Source organism: Cyrtonyx montezumae, unplaced genomic scaffold (genome assembly GCF_038088225.1).
Source record: "Cyrtonyx montezumae isolate F1298 unplaced genomic scaffold, pur_monq_1.0 scaffold_7, whole genome shotgun sequence".
Classification (NCBI taxonomy): domain Eukaryota; kingdom Metazoa; phylum Chordata; class Aves; order Galliformes; family Odontophoridae; genus Cyrtonyx; species Cyrtonyx montezumae.
In genome coordinates, this window is record NW_027072078.1 from 27271364 (window position 1) to 27291594 (window position 20231).

The 20231-nt window shown below is 45.6% G+C and overlaps 1 protein-coding gene across 2 annotated transcripts in view; it reads right to left on the reverse strand.

The window, feature by feature from the left end:
* ZNF148 (zinc finger protein 148) overlaps window positions 1-16785 on the reverse strand; it is a 35304-nt gene extending 18519 nt beyond the window's left edge. For both annotated transcript variants that reach the window (XM_065750557.1, XM_065750556.1), the window contains exon 1: window positions 16692-16785. The gene's annotated coding sequence lies outside the window, so the exon portion shown is untranslated. The remainder of the gene's footprint in view (window positions 1-16691) is intronic.
* Between the last annotated feature and the right edge of the window lie 3446 nt (window positions 16786-20231).

Consider the following 20231-nt stretch of genomic DNA (forward strand, 5'->3'; position numbering starts at 1 on the left):
GGACACAGAATGGGCTAGGAAGACACAGGTGATGAATAACTGGCTGAGAGGCTGGTGTAGAGATAGACACTTTGGGTTTTTTGACCATGGGACAGTTTACTCTGCACCTGGCCTGTTATCTGTTGATGGGACGCACCTATCCCAAAGGGGGAAACGAATCCTAGCACAGGAGCTAGCTGGACTCATTGAGAGAGCTTTAAACTAGCTGTGACGGGGGAAGGGGATAAAACAGGGCTCACCAGTAAAGAGCCTAAGGAGGCTGTGCTGGAGAAAGGGGTGAGGCAGACATCTCAGCTGAAGTGCATCTATACCAATGCACGGAGCGTGGGCAATAAACAACAAGAGCTTGAAGCCATTGTGAGGCAGGCTAACTACGACCTTGTGGCTATTACAGAAACATGGTGGGACCTCTCCCATGACTGGAATACTGGGATTGATGGCTACAAGCTCTTCAGAAGGGATAGACGGGGAAGAAAGGGTGGTGGCATAGCTCTCTATATCAAAGAGTGTTTTGATGTTGAAGAGCTTGAGGTTGGATATGACAAAGTAGAGTGTCTATGGATAAGGATCAGAGGGATGGTCTTTAGGAGTGACATCGTGGTGGGGGTCTGTTATAGACCACCTAGTCAGGATGAAGAAATAGACGAGGTGTTCTATAAACAACTCGTAGATGTTGCACGATGGCCAGCACTCGTTCTCATGGGGGACTTCAACTTCCCTGACATATGCTGGAAATATAATACTGCACAGAGGAAGCAGTCCTTGAGATTTCTAGAATGTGTGGATGATTGCTTCCTGACACAGCTGGTGCAAGAGCCTACCAGGGGAGATGCCTTGCTAGACCTACTTTTCACTAACAGGGAAGGACTAGTAGGGGATGTGAAGGCTGGAGATTGTCTTGGCCAGAGTGACCATGAAATGGTGGAGTTTGCTATTCTGGGTGACGTCAAGAGGGTGACTAGCAAAACTATTACCTTGGACTTCTGGAGGGCAGACTTTGATCTGTTCAGGACACTTGTTGCAAGGGTCCCTTGGGACTTGCTCCTGAGGGGTAAAGAGGACCAGGAAGCCTGGATGCTCCTCAAGATGGAAATCTTAAAGGCACAGGAGCAGGCTGTCCCGGAGTCCCGTAAGTCGAGCCGGAGGAGAAAAAGACCAGTGTGGATGAACCGGGATCTTTTGTTGAGACTCCGAGAGAAAAAGAGAGTCTATGTCCTCTGGAAGATGGGTCAGGCTACTTGGGGTGACTACAGAGAACTGGCCAAGATCTGCAGGCAGAAAATTAGAAATGCTAAAGCCCAGCTTGAACTTAGACTGGCTACTGCTGTAAAGGAGAACAGGAAACCCTTCTACAAATATATTAACAGCAAGAGAAAAACTAAGGAAAATTTCCCTCCTTTACTCAACGAGGCAGGGAATGTAACCACAGATGATAAGGGAAAGGCTGAGGTTCTCAATGCCTTCTTCACATCTGTCTTTAATGGACAGAACAGTTGTCCACAGGGTACTTGCCCTGACCTGGAAGTCCGGGACGGGGCGCATAATGCACCCCCTGTGATCCAAGCAGAGACGGTCAGAGATCTTCTCCTCCATCTGAACTGCCACAAGTCCATTGGGCCAGATGGGATCCACTCAAGGGTGCTGAGGGAGCTAGCAGAGGTGATTGCCGAGCCACTTTCTGCCATCGATCAGAATTCCTGGTTATCTGGAGAGGTCCCACAAGATTGGAGGCTTGCCGATGTGACTCCCATCTACAAGAAAGGCTGTAAGGAAGACCCGGGGAACTACAGGCCTGTCAGCCTGACCTCGGTATCAGGGAAAGTTATGGAGCAGATGATCTTGAGGGAAATCACACGACACGTGCATGGCAATAAAGGGATCAGACCCAGCCAGCACGGGTTCACCAGGGGCAGGTCGTGCTTGTCCAACCTCATCTCCTTCTATGACTGGGTGACCAGACAGGTAGATGAGGGAAAGGTTGTTGACGTAGTCTACCTGGACTTCAGCAAGGCCTTCGACACGGTCTCCCACAGTATTCTCCTGAAGAAACTGGCAGCCCGTGGTGTGGACAGTTTCATTCTTCTCTGGGTGGAGAACTGGCTGGAGGGCCGTGCCCAGAGGGTAGTAGTTAATGGAGTTAAGTCCAGTTGGCGTCCTGTCACGAGTGGTGTCCCCCAGGGGTCAGTTTTGGGGCCCATCTTGTTTAATATCTTTATTGATGACCTAGATGAGGGAATTGAGTGTACCCTCAGTAAGTTTGCAGATGACACCAAGTTGGGAGGATGTGTCAAACTGCCTGAGGGTAGGGAGGCCCTTCAGAGGGATTTGGATAGGCTGAACAGCTGGGCTGAGCTCAATGGGATGAGATTCAATAAGACCAAGTGCCGGGTCCTGCACTTTGGCCACAACAACCCCATGCAATGCTATAGGCTTGGGGCAGAATGGCTTGAAGAATGTAGAGAGGAAAAGGACCTGGGGGTGTTGGTTGATGCTCGGCTCAACATGAGCCGGCAGTGTGCCCAGGTGGCCAAGAAGGCCAACAGCATCCTGGCCTGGATTAGAAATAGTGTAGCCAGCAGGAGCAGGGAGGTGATCATCCCCCTGTACTCAGCTCTGGTACGGCCGCACCTCGAGTAGTGTGTTCAGTTTTGGGCCCCTCACTACAAGAAGGACATTGAGGCCCTGGAGCGTGTTCAGAGAAGGGCAACAAAACTGGTGAGAGGTCTGGAGCACAAGTCTTATGAGGAGCGGCTGAGGGAGCTGGGATTGTTTAGTCTGGAGAAGAGGAGGCTCAGAGGAGACCTTATTGCACTCTACCACTTCCTGAAGGGGGGTTGTGGTGAGGAGGGGGTAGGCCTCTTCTCCCTGATAAATAATGACAGGATGAGAGGGAATGGCCACAAGTTGCGCCGGGGAAGATTTAGATTAGACCTGAGGAAACATTTTTTTTCTGAAAGAGTGGTCAGGCACTGGAATGGCCTGCCTAGGGAGGTGGTTGAGGCACCATCCCTAGCACTGTTCAAGAAGCGTTTAGATGAGGTGCTAAGGGATTTGATTTAGTACTTGGGTAGGGATAGTGATAGGAGGATGGTTGGACTAGATGACCTTGTAGGTCCTTTCCAACCTTATGAACCTATGAAAGGATGGCACAAAGGAGCTAAGGTTTCTTAGGTACAAAAATACAGCATGGAAGACAGACTCGAAGGAAAACAAGCAGATATATTTAACCATTTCAGTCTTTACCCCGAGTTCATTCACATTCAGGACATGTCTTACATAGATCACCATTTGCTACGCCTTTTCTTCCGTTCCACAGTAACGCAGCAGCACAAGCTCGCTGCAGATACTGCAGAGGAATGATACGGGCAGGTACTGGAATACAAGAACTCAAAAGGATCAAAAGCATTCCAGGAGAAACAATAAAAATAACAGAACAAAACCAAACAGTATCATAAGTGAGATCACGGTGGCCCTGATTTGTGTGCTGCGGGTACTCACAGAACAGCTGCTCCATACAGAGGATTCTGCCCTATCACTCTCAAATTAGGTATGAATTGAGGAAATCCTGGATGAAAGCTATTTCCTGAGAGGAAGGTAGGCAGACAAATGAAAACAGAGAGACTCAAGTGCTTAAGAATACAAAAGAGCTGCTACTTTCTCCAAGACAGGGGAGCAGGTTCATGACATGCAGAATAACAGGAGAGCTGGCAAGAGGGAGCAGCTGCCCAGAAGGCAGTCCAGCACTAGGTGGCATTCACTGGGCTTATTAGCTCTCTGAACTGGCAATGGTATGGAAACTTCTTTCTCACCCTGCCTTGCAGACTTAGTAGTCATGCAAATGAAAGCACTCTGCTGTTTCCCAGTCATGATCTTGAGTCATATCGGATGCTGCTACTGTGACTGTACTGCTTATTAAATCAGGCTTTCAAACATCTGGCTTTTCATAGAAAAATAATGAGAAATCATAATGTTGGGCTGCTCAGACTGCATACCCTAAGTGATAAAAAACACAGGAAGCCGTAGGAAACCAAGGTACTCCTTTAAAATGAAGAAAGGCAAATAAACACAAGCTATTAATCCAAATGAGAGGTGTCCCAATTGCAACGATCTCAGTAAAACAAGAGTAATTTGTCAGCAGACACCTTCTGGCTCACACAAAAAGAATCCTTTCACTTAAATCAAAGATGAGGAGAAGAGATCCTTGGAAGAATGACAGCGTGATAAAGAAAATGTAAGTTAAAAGCATTCAAACAAGCTCACTTTACTAAGCCTGCAAAGATTAAATAAATATTTTAAGTGCAAGATGCATCTGTGAGATAAAGATCAACTTATTTTGAGATTATCATGACTGAAGTTAAAATAACACAAACCATATACAAACGTACACAAGCATTTTTCTTGGCATAAAACACTGTTATCCTTATTGCAGAGGTATTTTCCATGGGATTCCAGAACCTCTATTAAGCTCCACCAGACAATTATATGATTTTGGCATATTCTTTGATTATGTAGAGGGGGAAAAAAGCTATCAAAAGAAGCATTTCTTGGTAGTGCTTCTCCAAACCTTTGCTTTATGCAAAGCATTTCACAAGAGACATCTACAGGCACACATCTGGGGAAAAGAAGGATGGGAAGAGACTGCGTGGAAGAGGGCTCATGAGATATCTCACCCCTTCTCGTTTCACACAATGCTCAGCAGCTGCTCACAGAACATCTCCAGCCAGGGAACCATGCTGCTTCACTTCAAACACTGCTGTTGGGCCAAGCCCTACGGCACTTCTCAACAGCTGCTCACTTCAGTACCCCAACAGCAGTTTTTCCAAAGATCACGGTGCACTAAGTTGCAGAGCTGAGTGGGAAACACAATATTCCCAACGAAAGAAACAGCCACCTAACAGAACCATCGTCAGAGAAAAGCATGAGGGCCTTTCCAATTCAGGATCGAAAATCAAAGTAAATCACAGGGACAATAATACCTACAAACGTCTACTTGGGGTAGTGGCTGCTATGTGTTCCACAGAATTCAAGTGAACCCAATCAGATCGTGAAATGTATCGTGGATTTTCACATCAGAAAAGATGCTTAGCTGCATTGTTAAGATACTGATACAGTCTAATAGAAAAGGAAATGCAGCTAGCTTCCACCATGTCCAAAGTTCAATTTTGAACATACAGCCGAAGCCTGGAAGGTGAAAAATAATACCCTCATTAATGCTTCTAAATAAAGAACATTAAATGATGTTATCTCCTCTCCCTACTCAGAAAATAAGACAAAGCTAAAAGAAAGACTTCAAAATTAACATCCATGCACTAATGAATGAATGAAAATGTGTCATCTTGTGGGACAGAAGGAAAATAAGCCAACATGACGCCTTGGGAAGAGGTTCACAGATCAGAAAATTAATGCACTCCTAACTGGAGCATATGATAGTCACTCTCAGGACTTGTTGCACCACTAAATGCCCCGTGGTGCTGAGTGCCAGCAGCACAGTGCCTGACCCTACACAGACTTCCACTCATACTGAGCTGTGAATAGTCCTATTACAACCAACAGGATTACTCCCAGAAAATCTACTTATTGTGCACAAAATTACCCATACATGAAAATCCTTGCCACCTTGCTTACCCTAAATTCAGTACGAGATCATCACCACCAAAACACCCATCTGAAAGCAAACACCCAGTCTGACAGCAAACACCCATCAGAAAGCCTTCAATATCACGTTAACGAAGCCATGGTTGCATTCTAAAACCTACAGGGATGTTACCAGTGCAGCAAACTCATTAAAATTGTGTAAAATGTTATGTATTGCAAGGATGCCTCAAGCTGAATTTTTGTAACAATATTTCTGATCATGAATATATATATTTTTAAAGCAGTTATGTGGCATAGCTGAGCCAATCTGACAGCTGTCACTGAAAGGGGCACTTCTCCCTCCTCCTAACGATGACGTTCTGGCTCTATCTTTTGCACCAACCCTGTGCTCATACAAACAGACATTTACACACTTCGTAAAGTGTTGTGAGTTTTGTGTGGGGTTTTTTACAGTTATTAATTTTCTGCCAGGTTAACTTGTTGAGATGATTTGCTATAAAGACTGCCAGAAGCAGTTCAAAACATGGTGCGGAAACAAGCCTTTCTCTTCGCAGCATCCACACACTAACAGGCTCAGCCCATCTCATATAATTTCACCTTGGAAACAAATAGAAAAGACAAATATGTTGCTTTTTAAAAACTTCTTTTCTGACAAGTCCTTAAGTTGTTTGGAGAAATTCCTGGGTTTCACCACTGCTCTGCTCCCTGCAAGTATCTGCAAGGCATCTCTTCTTGCTCTCCCCTTCCTGTCACTAGCACTATGCTAGTGTTATTTTACAGAAGATGACAACTTGCTGTTGCTATCAGTTACCCTACTGGCTTAAATGGCAAAGGCCTCTATGTACATACACACAACAGTATTTCTGGTGTTTCTTTCTAGATAGGTTTTTAAAAGTCCTTAAAACCCTATAGAAAGCCCTGGGAAAATACAAGAAATTACTTCCGTGCATACCAGATTTTGGGACAAGTGACTGGGTCATCATAATCTGCCTGTCTCACCTATCAGCATTGTATAGATATACAATGTATAGGGTTTATAACACCGTTGGTCCATTTTTGCAATGGCCGAAATGAGTGTAAGTGAGGCAGAAAAAGAAAGTCATGACCACTTGAGCAGTTCAACACTGCATTGCAAAACAGAGTCCTATCCTTGATCCTTCCAGAGAGAGAACATCTGCAATTCTACAGCTCTTTAAGAGCTCAGTGGACATGTAGACCAAACACGAGTTCTGTTCTCACTTCCAGGCATCAATTCTCCAACCATAAAATAAGAACAGAGTATCCATTTCATTCCCCTGAGGACCAGTGAAGATATCTGTCAGAATAAGCAACGTTCAATATAGGTCACAAGGGTGAACTAATCACTTCACAGTGTTCTTGTTCCTGCAGCCAACACAGTTCCTGAGGGAAGAAGGCAGCATACACAAGAAGGAAAGGGATGCCCACATCAGTTACTTTGCAAGTGAGGCAGACAAGAGTGCTTCAGCCTGCTCCGGGACCTCCTCCTGGATCAGAAAGCACAACCTGCACGTTTCTAACTGATACACTTGGGTGGAGAACCACGAGAGGAATGGGGGAGCACAGACAGAGCTGGCATCAAGAAAAGGCAAGCACAACAGGATGACCGAAGAGAAACACTGGCTATAGCCATGATTTTGGAGCAGAGCTGTGAGAGACTGGGAGATCTGGCTTCTTTTCTCAGTTCTGCCACTGCTCTTGGGCAAATCTGTCATCTGAGCAAATCATCTTCCCTCTCCCTGTGTTTCTACTTTCTTATCACTACAACAGAGCGATGACCTACCGAAGGCTTAGGTGTGAAGAGAGCAGTAGGAACTATTTCTGAGGGGCTCACTGACAGCTCTTCCAAAGAAATATATTCGTTCTGCTTTCAGAGCAAGATTAAGCTGAGCACAGTATGAGAACACGTTATGCAATGAGAAGAAAGCAAACAACTGAGCAGCTGCTCATCCAGTATCTTGTACATTTAGAAATGTGGGGGACTCCATGCAGGGAAACACAGTCCATATCTCATTAAAGACCACAGTATAGTGGAATTGACCAACATATCAGTGCTATAGCAATGCACATACATTTCCAGTGGTAAATGCACGGTGGCATATGTAAAACTCCATACTGGAATTTCAATGTTTACTTGCTTGACTTATACCTACAAATATTCTTTCAAGTGCATACTTTTCTTGTCTGTAACATCTTTACTTAGCTTCTCGTTGCTTTCTAGAAGACCATCCACAGGCATTCAAGAAAAACAATAATTACAGAAAAATTCAAGTCAATTACTTAATAAGTCCACACGGACTAAATAACTCTGGATAATAAGCGAATGCGAGTAGAGCCAAGAAGGTTTGGATCCCGAAACCTTAAAGGGAAAAGCAAAAGGTGCCTCAGGGATTATGGAAGGCACCCCTTATTTACATACATGACAGGATAAAGACAACGTCTAGGAAATTCCCAACAGTAATCTTAACCACAGGTGTGATGGACATAATGGATACAAACATCCAACAGAGTCCACACAGTATCCCTAGGTGTTACTGAAGTATTTCAAGTCAGTGTTTACACACTGGCTCTCAGACTGTGAGGGCAGCTATCAAGTTTTGGAATACAGGAATCATTCTCCTAAGTTGCAATTTCAGTTCTAGGATACTGGCAAAAACTAAGTACACAGTTTTTCCTTACCTTCATTACAGTAAACTTATTCAAGGTAAGCCTACGCTCTGTGTAACGCCTAGAAACAAGTTGTGAGAGGTGCTGCTGGCCCTCTGCAAGGCAACTGTTCACACATTAAGCTTTTCCTCCTTTATATCGTGATGTAACTTTATTGTTAAGGTACATTTGTTGCATTTCAACCACACCTTTCACCTACACCTGGAACAGTAACCTCAGAAAACCCAATTAGTCCAAAACATGACAGAATGAATACCTCTTCTGTAGGAGATTCACTGCAGGCAGACAGAGCAAATTCTCTTTCTATACTGCTTTCCAAACACCACATTACCTTCAGTGGGCACCTTTCAAAGCCACCAGCATGGGCAGAATACGTGAAAGAGGCCTCCTGAAAGCTCAGAGGCAGACAGCTTGGTTGACTGCTGCACTCCTCTAACACAATTGGTCCAACCTACCTACAGAAAAAATAAAGGGCTTTGGGAGACCCGTGCCACAAGACTAATATACACTCAGGAAGCAAAAAATACTGAACTGAACATAAAACGCAGAAAATAAGCTATCTCAAGCACAAACAGGCTTATCCACCTCACTTCTGCTAGTGCAAGCAAACACAAGGCACACACAGCTCAGCTGATGGCAAAACTAAGCCTATGAAATAATAATCTCCTGGGAAAACGAGATAGAAACACAAGGGACAGTTGCTAATCATAATGCAGAAGATATTTCTGTAAGGTGCTCAGACCCTTCAGAGATGACAGCTCTATCAGAAGATGAAAACAGTAAGTGACAGCACCTTAGGTATCATTGGAAGCAGACTCGCATTGTTAATGGACAGCTTGGGTTGGAAGGGACTTTAAAGACCATCTGGTCCCAGTGCTGGCAGCCCTGTCATTCCTTTACTCCACAAGGAAAAAGATGCAAGAGAGGATCTCAGGATGCTAAAGTTAAGGAGGTCACTCACCAACAGTGAATAAAATAAATCTGTAATTATTTTTCAAAGCATTCAACCTGTTATGAACAGGGTGCCAAGGAGCAGCTTTCACCCCAGGAATCAGACTGTGGCTTCACCAAACCCTCTTGCTACAAGAGCATCAAGCACCTCCATCTAGAACGAGAAGGGGCAGTACATAAACAGACACGTTTGTACTGCAAGACAGTAGGAAATCAGCCAGGGGGGGAAGCAGCAGAAATAGATTCTAAACTGAGGATGGCAATAGGCCACTTTCTTAAAAGCCACTCTCAGAGCACAAGTGACAGACGATGTAAAGTTGCCAAGGCAGCAAAGAAGTTTTTGAAGAGTACAATTCTGTACAGTCAGGACTTTTTTTTTTTTTTTTTAATCCACACTGTTGCAACAAATCTATCACTGATAACCAACAGTTGTGGTCAGACTGAATCAGCTACGAACTATTCCTATCCTGCTTATGTAAAATACCAGAATTGTAAGTCAGCCTCGTTATAATCTGCCTGATCCTCACTCCAAAGGAAAAATAAAAACAATCATCAAGTCAGGTAACTCCACACCACAGTGCCCTTCTGCAGCACGTCCCCAGGGCTGGCCCACCCAGCACAGCTCCCACTGACTGCCCCTCAGTTCTCCAAGAGCTGCATGAGGAGGGAACCCCGCCGACTTCCATCGCACGCCCCGAGGTGATTAGTCCTCACTACAGTGTTACTTTTCTCAAACAATTTTAAAACACTTAAGCTCATTTTCAGATCAAGGCAAGCCAAAACATGAGATGTCTAGAAGTCATTTAATAAGAGCAATAACAACAGTGATCTTCTAGCCTGTTAACTTACATTGAAAATGAGCCAAGGCCTGAAACTTAGGATTGTGCCCTCCTGAAGGAAAAGATTGGAAATTGGATTCTAGCTCAACGACTTTGGTACCCTGCAGCTAATTTTCACTAATTAAGTGCTAGAATACAGTAAAACAAAAATTCAGATTGATCAAAAGATATGATTTGTATTTATAATAACTCCTATAATTATTAGGAACAAAAATCCTGATGGTTCTCAATGCCATTAACTCACAGGGCAGCAATTAAGAGCTACCACCCCAAGCAGGTCTGGAATTTCTGAGAACCACTAGTCAAGCAACTCCACGGTGAAGCCAAGTCTTAGTAAAACACATCCAGTGCAACCCATATCACTAAGCAAGCAGGAAAGCAACCTGAAGGGCGAGAAAACGTTCTTAGAGGATTTTGTTGAAAGTCCAGCATGCCTTCACCCATGTTCCTGCATTGCACAGACATACCCCAGAAGCAACAGGGTCAGGAGAAGCCCAGCAAGCTGTGGAGCGAGACCAGCACATAGCTAGGGATGGCAAATGAAGAGCTGCCTAACTGTATAGCAAATCTGAGGCATGCACACACAACAGATCCCTTGCTTTTCGGATATGCAGCCATACTGTCATTATCACAACTGTGGAAAGCTCCACGCTGTCCTGTGACCTATAAGGAATGCAAGCCGGGGACAAGGCAAACTGCAGGGTCATGCAAACGACTGAGAGATTAGGTTTTATGTTAATTTGTCCTTTCATGTTGTTGCTCCTTGAAAAGTGACAGTCACCTTAAAGTTTCCATATGTTTGATCCAACAAGGTGTATGTACCATTGAGTGTGGGTTCCTACCAGGCACCAGCAAAGCCTGAACATGTCTGGTTTGCTTGAAATACTTTCAGCCATCAGATTAAGAAAGCAAGTCACCAGTTTTGCCTACAAATTGCTGCTACATATTCAAGCAACACATGACAACAACTGAGTGTTCATCCTCTGCATGCTCCTTTCCTGCAAACTCCATTTTATTCCTCCCTCCCGATCCCTTAATTTCACGTCAAGTATAAATAATTTGTGATCGTAAAAACACATATTTTAAATACATCAGAATTATTTTCTATGAGTCATTTTAGAAGATATTACTGGCAAAGTTCATAACGTCTACAAGGAAAAATCTAAATTAAAGCCAAGTAGCTCTCCTCTGCTTCCTTATTCCCCCACAACAAGCCAAGCTTTCCAGATCCCCAGAAGACAATCTGTAACTCGCACATCTCTGTGCTGACCCCGCAAGAACTCACCAGAGTGTAGCTGTCAGGCTCACCAGTGACAGAGGATGCTCCAAAGAACTGCAGCCCCATACATTCTCCTTAAGGAATGATGGCAGTCTTCCCCTTACATGAATTATTCATTTCTGGTTTATACTGTCAAAGCAGCATTCTCACAGGGCACCTTTTACCCAAAACAACAGTTATAGGGCCAAAACACTACGTTGAAAACCAATATTCCAGACAACTCTGGAAGATCTGCAAGCCACCACATTCTAGAACAATTCCATCACGCTGTGGCACCCTGAGGACAGACTGGCTCTATCTACAGTTGACCAACCGTGGTCATCACAAAACATTGCCTCACTGTAAGAAATGTAGGATGACTTGAGCAGAAAAAGGAGTTGAGTTTACCAATGTTTTATGAAGAACTCCTTTGTTAAAAGGAACTCCAGACTCAAAATGAGAAGATTTTTACAAATTATTTATAGTGACTATTGCATCTATAAATGCTCAGTGCTATAAATGTCCCAGCTTAAAAGCCTGACATTCACCTCACACGGATTTCATCTGACACAGACATATAACAGTGACCCATGCCAGAAATCACAGTGTGTGTGGTCAAAAACAGGGGAGAATGACATTTCAGGAGGTGAGCAGCAGAGACGAACATTTGCTTCAGAGTACTTTTACTTGAAAAATCTTTAAATCATCCACTGCACCTGGAAACAGCGGCTGCTAGAACGCTTACAGGCTAAGACGTCATCAAGGCCGGGGAAACGCACTCATCTCTTGGCTTTAACGTTCCTTCTGCTCAACTGAAGAATGCTATGGATTCCCTCATCGGAAGCAAAACGCAATTGTTTCCACTACTGACGGAAGCCTGCAGAAAGCTGGTGGGTACAGGAGCCACTCCCCTGCTCTGCCCCTGCCTGGGAAGCTACAGACTGCAGCTACACCCCAGGCAGCCCGTGTGCTGCTCGTGTTTGGCAGAACACACTCCAGTTTAGGCCCAACATTCCTCACACTCAGGGACTAAAGCTTCAGGCCAGAGATTGTCGCAAATACATGCAAGAAGTATTTTATACATTCACACATACATATGCACACAGCAGCGTATCACCACCCTGAGTCAAATTTAACCTCAGCAGAAGAAAAATAAGTGGAAATTTTGTGTATTTTCAGGAAAATTGTGCAGAAGTTAAGACTCCGATGGTATCAAATACACTTGTGTCCCTTTTCTTTGTTAAACACTGTCAGTAAAACTTGCCCTGCATCAGTATCCAGCACTCTGCCTCCTGCACAAGGTAGCATGACCTGGCCTTGATGTCACTAGCATTGTAAATGCTTCTGTCTTTTACACTCATTTTGGAGTATGTAAGTAGTAAAAGTGAATATGGACTTGATGGGAAATTATTCCAACACCATTAAGACACTCTTTGAAGTTTTCATGAATGGGCATCTTTTTCCCTTACAGACATAGCTGTCATTTGAAGTCTCTTGCTCTACAGCTGTTTATCAACCTCACATCTGAGTTCATTTACACAGACATCACACCAGCTTTCCACATCAGCACTATCAAATGCTCTATCACTATATGATTTGGTTTCACAGGTATTTCACAGGCACCTCGTGGGCTTTCTCCCTGCATGCAGACAGTTTACATTTGCTAGGCTGCTCATAAATTACACCCTACTGCTTCTTGCAGGTTGGAACTTCTTCCCACACAGATTTCATTATACCACCAGACTGTTTAATTCGGCACATATAAAAATGTCATCCTAGTCATAAGGAGAGAATTAGACAGCACTGTCTTCGAGTTTTCTGCATAAACTGTGACGAGACACAGCTACTGCAACACTAACACATCTGCAGAGGGGAGCAGTTGCAGGATAAGGCCCTCACAGGGACTCCGTTCAAACTGCAATGAAATCATGGACTAATATAAAGTAGTAATATATGAACTGTACTACCTTATTAGTAGAAACCATCACCTTTCAGTATCAGCCTTGAATGCATTAACACGCTGATAACGTATCGTGGATTTTTCCAGATATTTTATCCAAAATGCTGAATAGCTGCATCTCTATATGCAGTTAAGGGCTGACATTTTAATGAGAAACAACACTGGAAAACACACACACCTTATTGTATTTAAACTCATAAGATCATTTAGAAGTGAAATAGATTTAACCTGTGACATCTGAGTAGTTTATGGCATTATAGCTGATGTATAAAATATTCTATGTGAGATGATGAAAAAATTGTGTATTTAAAATGTATAATGTGTTAATGAATTCAATGGATGGGACAGAAAGATAACCATAATAAATTAACTAAACAGAATCTGTGTAACTGAAAATAAATCTCCAAGTGTGAGTGAGTTTTGTCTCACTGGAGGGAGGTTTTCTTTTGGTATATACATTTTTGTCACATCCCATTAACAGCCGTGTCTCTGCTCCCAAAAACTACTAAGTTAAATGTATGAACTTCAATGCCAGTTCAAGGGTTTCTGCTTAGATTCAATATACAGAAGAGGCAAACAAATTAAGACACAAGTGAATCACCACACCGATGCTTCACACCGCCTTGTAACCTGGGATAAACAGACATTCGTGTTTAATTATGTCCGTGGGGGCTTCACGTGTCTTTAAGACAGATCAGACTGTAAGTTAAAGGTCTGAATCTATTTCATCATAAATAATGCTGGTTTGAAAGGCAGCTATCATTAAGATGCCACACAGAGGAAGAAAAAGTGCTTATTTTCAATAAAACAAGCCTATAATGTTAGATCCACTTAAAAGTCTTTATAACAAGAATATTTCTAGAGGCAACTACTTTTCATTCCTTGCTCCATTCATTCAGTAGGAAAGATTTTTGAGTTTGGACAACAAAATCAGACACCTCGACCTTGAGGTTACGGTCTCCAAATCACCACCACTACATTTATTCATCAAATATCCATATGTTGTTGCTTCTTATCTCACTTTTGTTACTCCACACAGAAAAAAAGAAGTATTTTACATTAGAGCCAAAATTAAATCAAAACTTAATTCCAAACTAAGCTAAACAATGGAAGACTTTTTAGCTAGATGAAGGACCACCCCATGCAGCATTACTAGCAATATTTGCAGTGGGACAGCAGCACAGCCATGCTCCTCACAAGAGGAAGGCCCTGCAGTCACAAAACATGCCACTAACTTCTAGCAGCAGACACAACCCCACTCTGCAGTGCTAGAATACAACAAACTTTTCCTCCTCATTAATAAATCTTAAAATACTTAACCTAAATGAATAAGCCACCAACTAACAACCTGAACTTCATCGTTACCAAACTAGCACCATCAAACCCACAGTGCAAAGACCCCAGCTAGAAGGGAGTGAGGCTCTTTTAGATGTAGCGTTATCATATTTCACTAGAGATATAAATTCTAACTCCTCACATAACTCAGCTGTACCATTACTGGTACACAGAAGATCACAACTGGAAGCAGGAATTTCCATTTCTGCAGCTTTATCGTGCCACCTCACTCTACATCACATGTATACTCCACAGAGCCTTCAACTGCAATACCAACAAAGGTGCACAGTGAACAGAGCACAAAAATCACCTTTTGAGAAATTAATAATATTACAAAAGGTTCCTTCAGGTGAACAATTTAGCCTGCAACATAACTTGGAACATTCAAAGTAATTTCTCTTCCAGACAATGTATTTTTAATCACTGTGGTCTTCAAGTAGCTTACTTACTTATGATTTGATTTCATAATCCATTATGTTAGGGATTTTCCATCAATAGAATATGTTTTCAACACGGCAGAAATTGAACACGTGAAGGACGATAACTAAGGTGAAGATTATATATCCATCTGTTAAGTCAGGCCTTAGCCCTAGGAGTGAAGACAGAACAAGTAGATGAGAGCTAAGTACAAGAGGTCAGCCTTGTCTTTTTCAGCTTTACGAGCTCACTAAGCACAGGTATATTTGGGGATGAGGAGCTTGCAGACACGCAGAAACAACCACAAAGAAAATACTCTGGAAACTGAACACATGTGTACATTCCACTGAATATTCACCACGAGGACACAAGAATTGATTTCAGGGTAACGGTGCAGGTGAAGAATCACTTTTTTAGAATTTGCCTCAAGAAAGCAAGAGCAAGGCTGCTTCTGTGATGGGATCCTGACCGAACCCCGCGTGCTGGGAACCAGCAGTGCCTACCGATAGTGGCTGCAGAGCCGGGGTCTGCCCTGCACTGCCACCAGACTGCAGCTGACAGCTGTCACCAGGAGCACGCCAAGGCCGGACGCTGGAGAACTAGCAGTGCCTGGAGGTATGTAACATTTCCTCCTGGCAGGACAGATTTTAAGGCTGTTTTTGGCCATGAAAGTACCTAGAACAGCATTAAGAATGCCTGCAGAAGACGATGTAGGTTAGCACTCTTTTTTCCACCTCTTCTCCTCCCAAACGCACGCAGGGCGAAAGCCGGATCGTTTACAGGAGCGAAATCTGATCTGGGCACTCCGAGATGTTGAAGCAGGGCAGGCCCAGGTACATGCTGCTAGCCAGCACGCACGGCCTCGCTGTGATCAGCGGGCAAGTACAGCAAACAAAGCGACCGAGAGCCCATTTGTGAGAAGATCCCGCTGCTCTGCGATCTGCCGGTACGAAAGGTCACGGTGCCGCCGGAGAGAAATGAAAGCTCTCTCCCCTCTACAACTCCCCGGGCCGGGATGTCACACGTGCACACGCAGAGGGAGGTCACGCTCCAGGTAAGCTTCCAGCGCAAAACCACAGCTGCCATCACCGGGCTCCGCATATTTATCCTACGCTTGTGCAAAACACCTCTGAGCGGCTCCCAGCAGTTTATGAGAAGGAGGCGATCGATCCGAGCGCCGATTCACGCCTGCAACGCCTTCCCTTTTTACAAAATAAAGGCTTCGCCGCGCTCGGCCCCGAGGAAGTCCGGCAGGCACGGGGCAGGGAAAGGCCGCCCGCCCGCGGGGACCGGCGCTCACCGGGAGCCCCTTCACGCAACCCCGCGGCTTCACCGCGAACAATGGGCCCCGGGAGAACGGGGCAGCCCTTTGTCCGCCTGTCAGCGGCCGCTCCGCGCTCCCGGCGCAGCGCGGCGGCTCCAACCCCTCCCGGGCGGCCCCGGGGCGCTCCCGCAGGCCCGGGCCCGGCGGCGGAGCGGGGCGGCAGCGCTCCCAACGCCTCGCTCCTCCTCTACCACGGCCTCTCCGGGGCCGAGCGCGGCCTACGCGGGAGAACGAGCCGCGAGGCGCCGCTCCCCTCTCCTTTCCCCCCCCTTTCCCCGGTGCACCCGCGGCGCGGCGGGAGGGCCCTCTCGGAACCGCGGCACTTACCGGCCGCGGAGCTGCGACGAGAAGGCGGGCCGGGACGCGGCGGCGGCGGCGGCGGCGGCGGCGCGGGGCGGCTCAGAGCGGCCGTGCCGCGGCCCCGGGCATGGCGGGGAGCGGGGGAGGGGAGGCGGCGGCGGCGGCGGCGGCGGGAGAGGGGGAGGGGAGGCCGAGAGGAAGTTGGCGGCGGCGGCTTCTTCCTGCTCCTGCTGGCGGTGACAGCGACAGCGCGGCCAGAGCGCCGCCGCGCCGCGGTGCAGCATGGGAAGGCGCCCGGAGGACCGGCGGGGCGAGGAGCGGAGCGGAGCGGCCGCAGGGTTACGCGCGGGTCAGCGGGAGGGAGCGCGCCCCCGAGCCGGGCGCGGGCACGGGAGGTGCTGCGGTGGTTCGCTTGGCTTCCATCGTCGGGTCTTTCCCGTCTTCCTAGCGGACGCGTTACGGCGGCGCTGCGGGGAACTTCGCTGCGGCCCTGCCAGCAACGTGCGTGAAGGGGCAGCTCCGGGATCGCCACGTCCTGCACCGCCCCGTGTGATGTGGGGAGCGAGCAGAGGCCGCATCTCCCTCACGTGCAGCCATTGCTCCCAACGGCTCGGCGCCCGAAGCGTCGGCCCCGGCACGGCTCTGTGTTACGGCTTCGCCACGGATGCGCCTCCAGTGCTGTGCTCAGCCTTGGGCACCTCGCTACGAGAGATAAGGAGGCCCTGCAATCCGTCTGGAGAAGGGCAGCGGGGATGTGAAGGGTCTGGAGAACACATCTGATGGGAGGAGGATGAGGGAATGGCATTGGGCAGCCTGAAGGAAGCTCGGGGAAGACCTCTGCAACTCCACAAAAGGAGGTTGTGGTGAGGTGGGAGTTGGCCTCTTCTCCCAGATAACAGCATTAGGATGAGACGTGATTGCCTTGAGTTGCGACAGAGGAGGTTCAGGTTGGACGTTAGGAAACATTTCTCAGAAAGAGAGGTGATGCACTGGCACAGGCTGCCCGGCGAGGTGGGGGACTCACCGGCCCTGGAGGTTTTTCAAGAGCTGTGGAGATGTGGCACTGAGTGACACAATGGGGATGGGCTGCCAGTTTGACTATGTGATCTTAGAAGTCTTTTCAACTTTAACAATCCCTCACCCTGCACACCCACTGAGACCCAACCAGCAGCCATGGGAAGCCTCCGTGTCCAGCCAGAAAACCCTAACCAACAGAGCATCATGACTGTGATCATGGCACTCTCCATGACTCCAAATGATGTGGTGAACTGCTTCAGGTGTGGCCATTCCTTGGAACAGTTCTGCACCCAAAGCATCCGCACCTCTGCAACTCTGTCGTGGTTCCTCGTGCAGCCTTCAGCTTCATTCTCTTCTAGGGCTTACAAACACTCCCATGTTTCTCTAAATATAAAGTCTTTAGTCCAGTGCCACGCTTAAACACGTGCTTAACTAAATTGCTTCATGTCACTTGCTTACAATTAAGCATGTGCTTAAGTGCTTTGCTGGATTGAAGCCAAACTGCACCTAAGCTCTATTGGGTGAAATTTACCAGCTTCACAGGGCTTAGCTTTGTGACTCACTCAAGCAGCAGCAGCCCAGAGCGTTTTGCCAGAGGCTCAGTTGTTCCCAGGTTGTCCTACAGGATCACCCTGTCCTCAACTGCAAGGCTTACACCCTTCAGTGGGTTCTGTTAGGATGGGGATGCATCTGCCTGGTGAGTCAGCAATGCTAAATTACTTCATGTGGGGCTTCTAGTTCCTTTTAACAACGTTCTTTAATAAGATTCTGCAGCCTCATGCAGGTCATAGATGGTGCCATTTAGTTATGGCGTAATAAAATGCATTAAGAAAGAGCTGACAACGTAAAGACCCAATTTGAAGATCTGCCCTGACTTTGTGCAATAAATATATTTCAAAACAATTGCACCGACTCTGTGTGAACAGAGGAAGGAGTTAATAAAGCGTGGCTACAGTTCATGCAGTTGTTTTGTTTTACATAAATACAAGAAGTGTCATTAACCTGCTTGATGAATAATCACAGAATCACACACAGAATCTTTAGGAGTGGAAGGGACCTCTGGAGATGACCTAGTCCAACCCTCTATGAAAACTTTTTGATTTCCAAGAACAGAGTTTGAGAAACTGAAGGAATATGTGCAGTTATGCAGCTTAATTTTATTTTTCCTTCAGAGACTATTAATTGGGTGACTCCATTCATTTATACCTGTAAAAAAAAAAAAAGGCTTTAGAATTTCACTAAGTCTGAGTCAGGAAGCTCAGCACGAAAAGCTTCTTTTAAAACACAGGGAGCAATGACAGCCTTCTGCAGGGTGAGCACAAGCCTTTCTCTGAGGACACATCTGTTGGAACCCACTTTTCCAAACTTCTGTTTAGCGATTAACAGTATATGAAGAAGGCTGTTGTAATTAAAGCAAAGAAGTGAGACTCAGCATATCTGGTTTCTGCACATCACCAATTTTCTGTGACTTTAAACAAGACATACCCCAATTTTTCCATGACAGTTTGGGCTTTCCTGTTGTTTTAAGAGGAACTGAGCACCTACGTCAGTGAGAATCTGATAGCACAGAACTTAAGAGGAATAGAAACAGTAGATATTATATTAGAGGAGTGGCTATCAGAAATCTTTGGAGGATATGTGTTTTAAAGAGTCTTAAACAGGCAGCAGCTTCAGAAATAACAGTGCCATTGGACCTCCTGCGTAACAAACTGAAGGACTTCAGTCAGGAATTTGTGCAACCAGCTACTAACCTCTAGCAAAGCCAAAGCTGATCTAGGATGAAATTTCCATGCTTGCTTTCTGTCCTTCCTTACATAAAACAAGGATAAAATCTCTTGTTTTCTTCCCTTCCCCACACAAATGTGGGGACTCAGCTAATGGCCCTGCTCTTTCAAACACACACAACCAGTGAAAAAAATGCAAGTATCCCATTTAATTACATGGAGCTATCAAACGCTAAATCAGAAAGAAAACCAAATGCCTTCTTCAGTTTCTCTCCTCCTCAACCTGCTGTAGCCCTAGTAAATGTTAGTTTGTGCATGTGATACAAGAATGATGCTTCAGAGGGACCCAGATAAACACCTGATGTTTCAACATGAGCTGTCACCTGGAACCAACTGCTAGTAAAAGCTTGAGAATCTTCCATCCAGTTTTCTAATTCAAATAGCTCGCCAGGGATTGAACTACCACAAACACTCAGTGCAGAAAATTAAATAAGTCCATGGTGTGAATATCCACTCAACGTTATTGTGGAAGCCAGACTTGACTGGGTGAGTCTGCACTATATTGCTGGCAGATCAGGAATCAATGGTAACCAGTCATGCTGTGATATGGTATGCTTGTCCATTAACTAATACAGAGACACATAATTTTATGTGTCTGGAAGTACCTGTGCATCCAATGCCTGAAAACAAAAAGAATTTATTACAGACAACATTGGTCTGAAGCAAAGTCACCTAGCTCTTTTCTTCATCCTCAAAATCTTCTCTGCTCCTAAATCTCAGGAGAACACTGCTCTTGAAGCCCTGAAGTCTTCGTGTCAGATTGGTT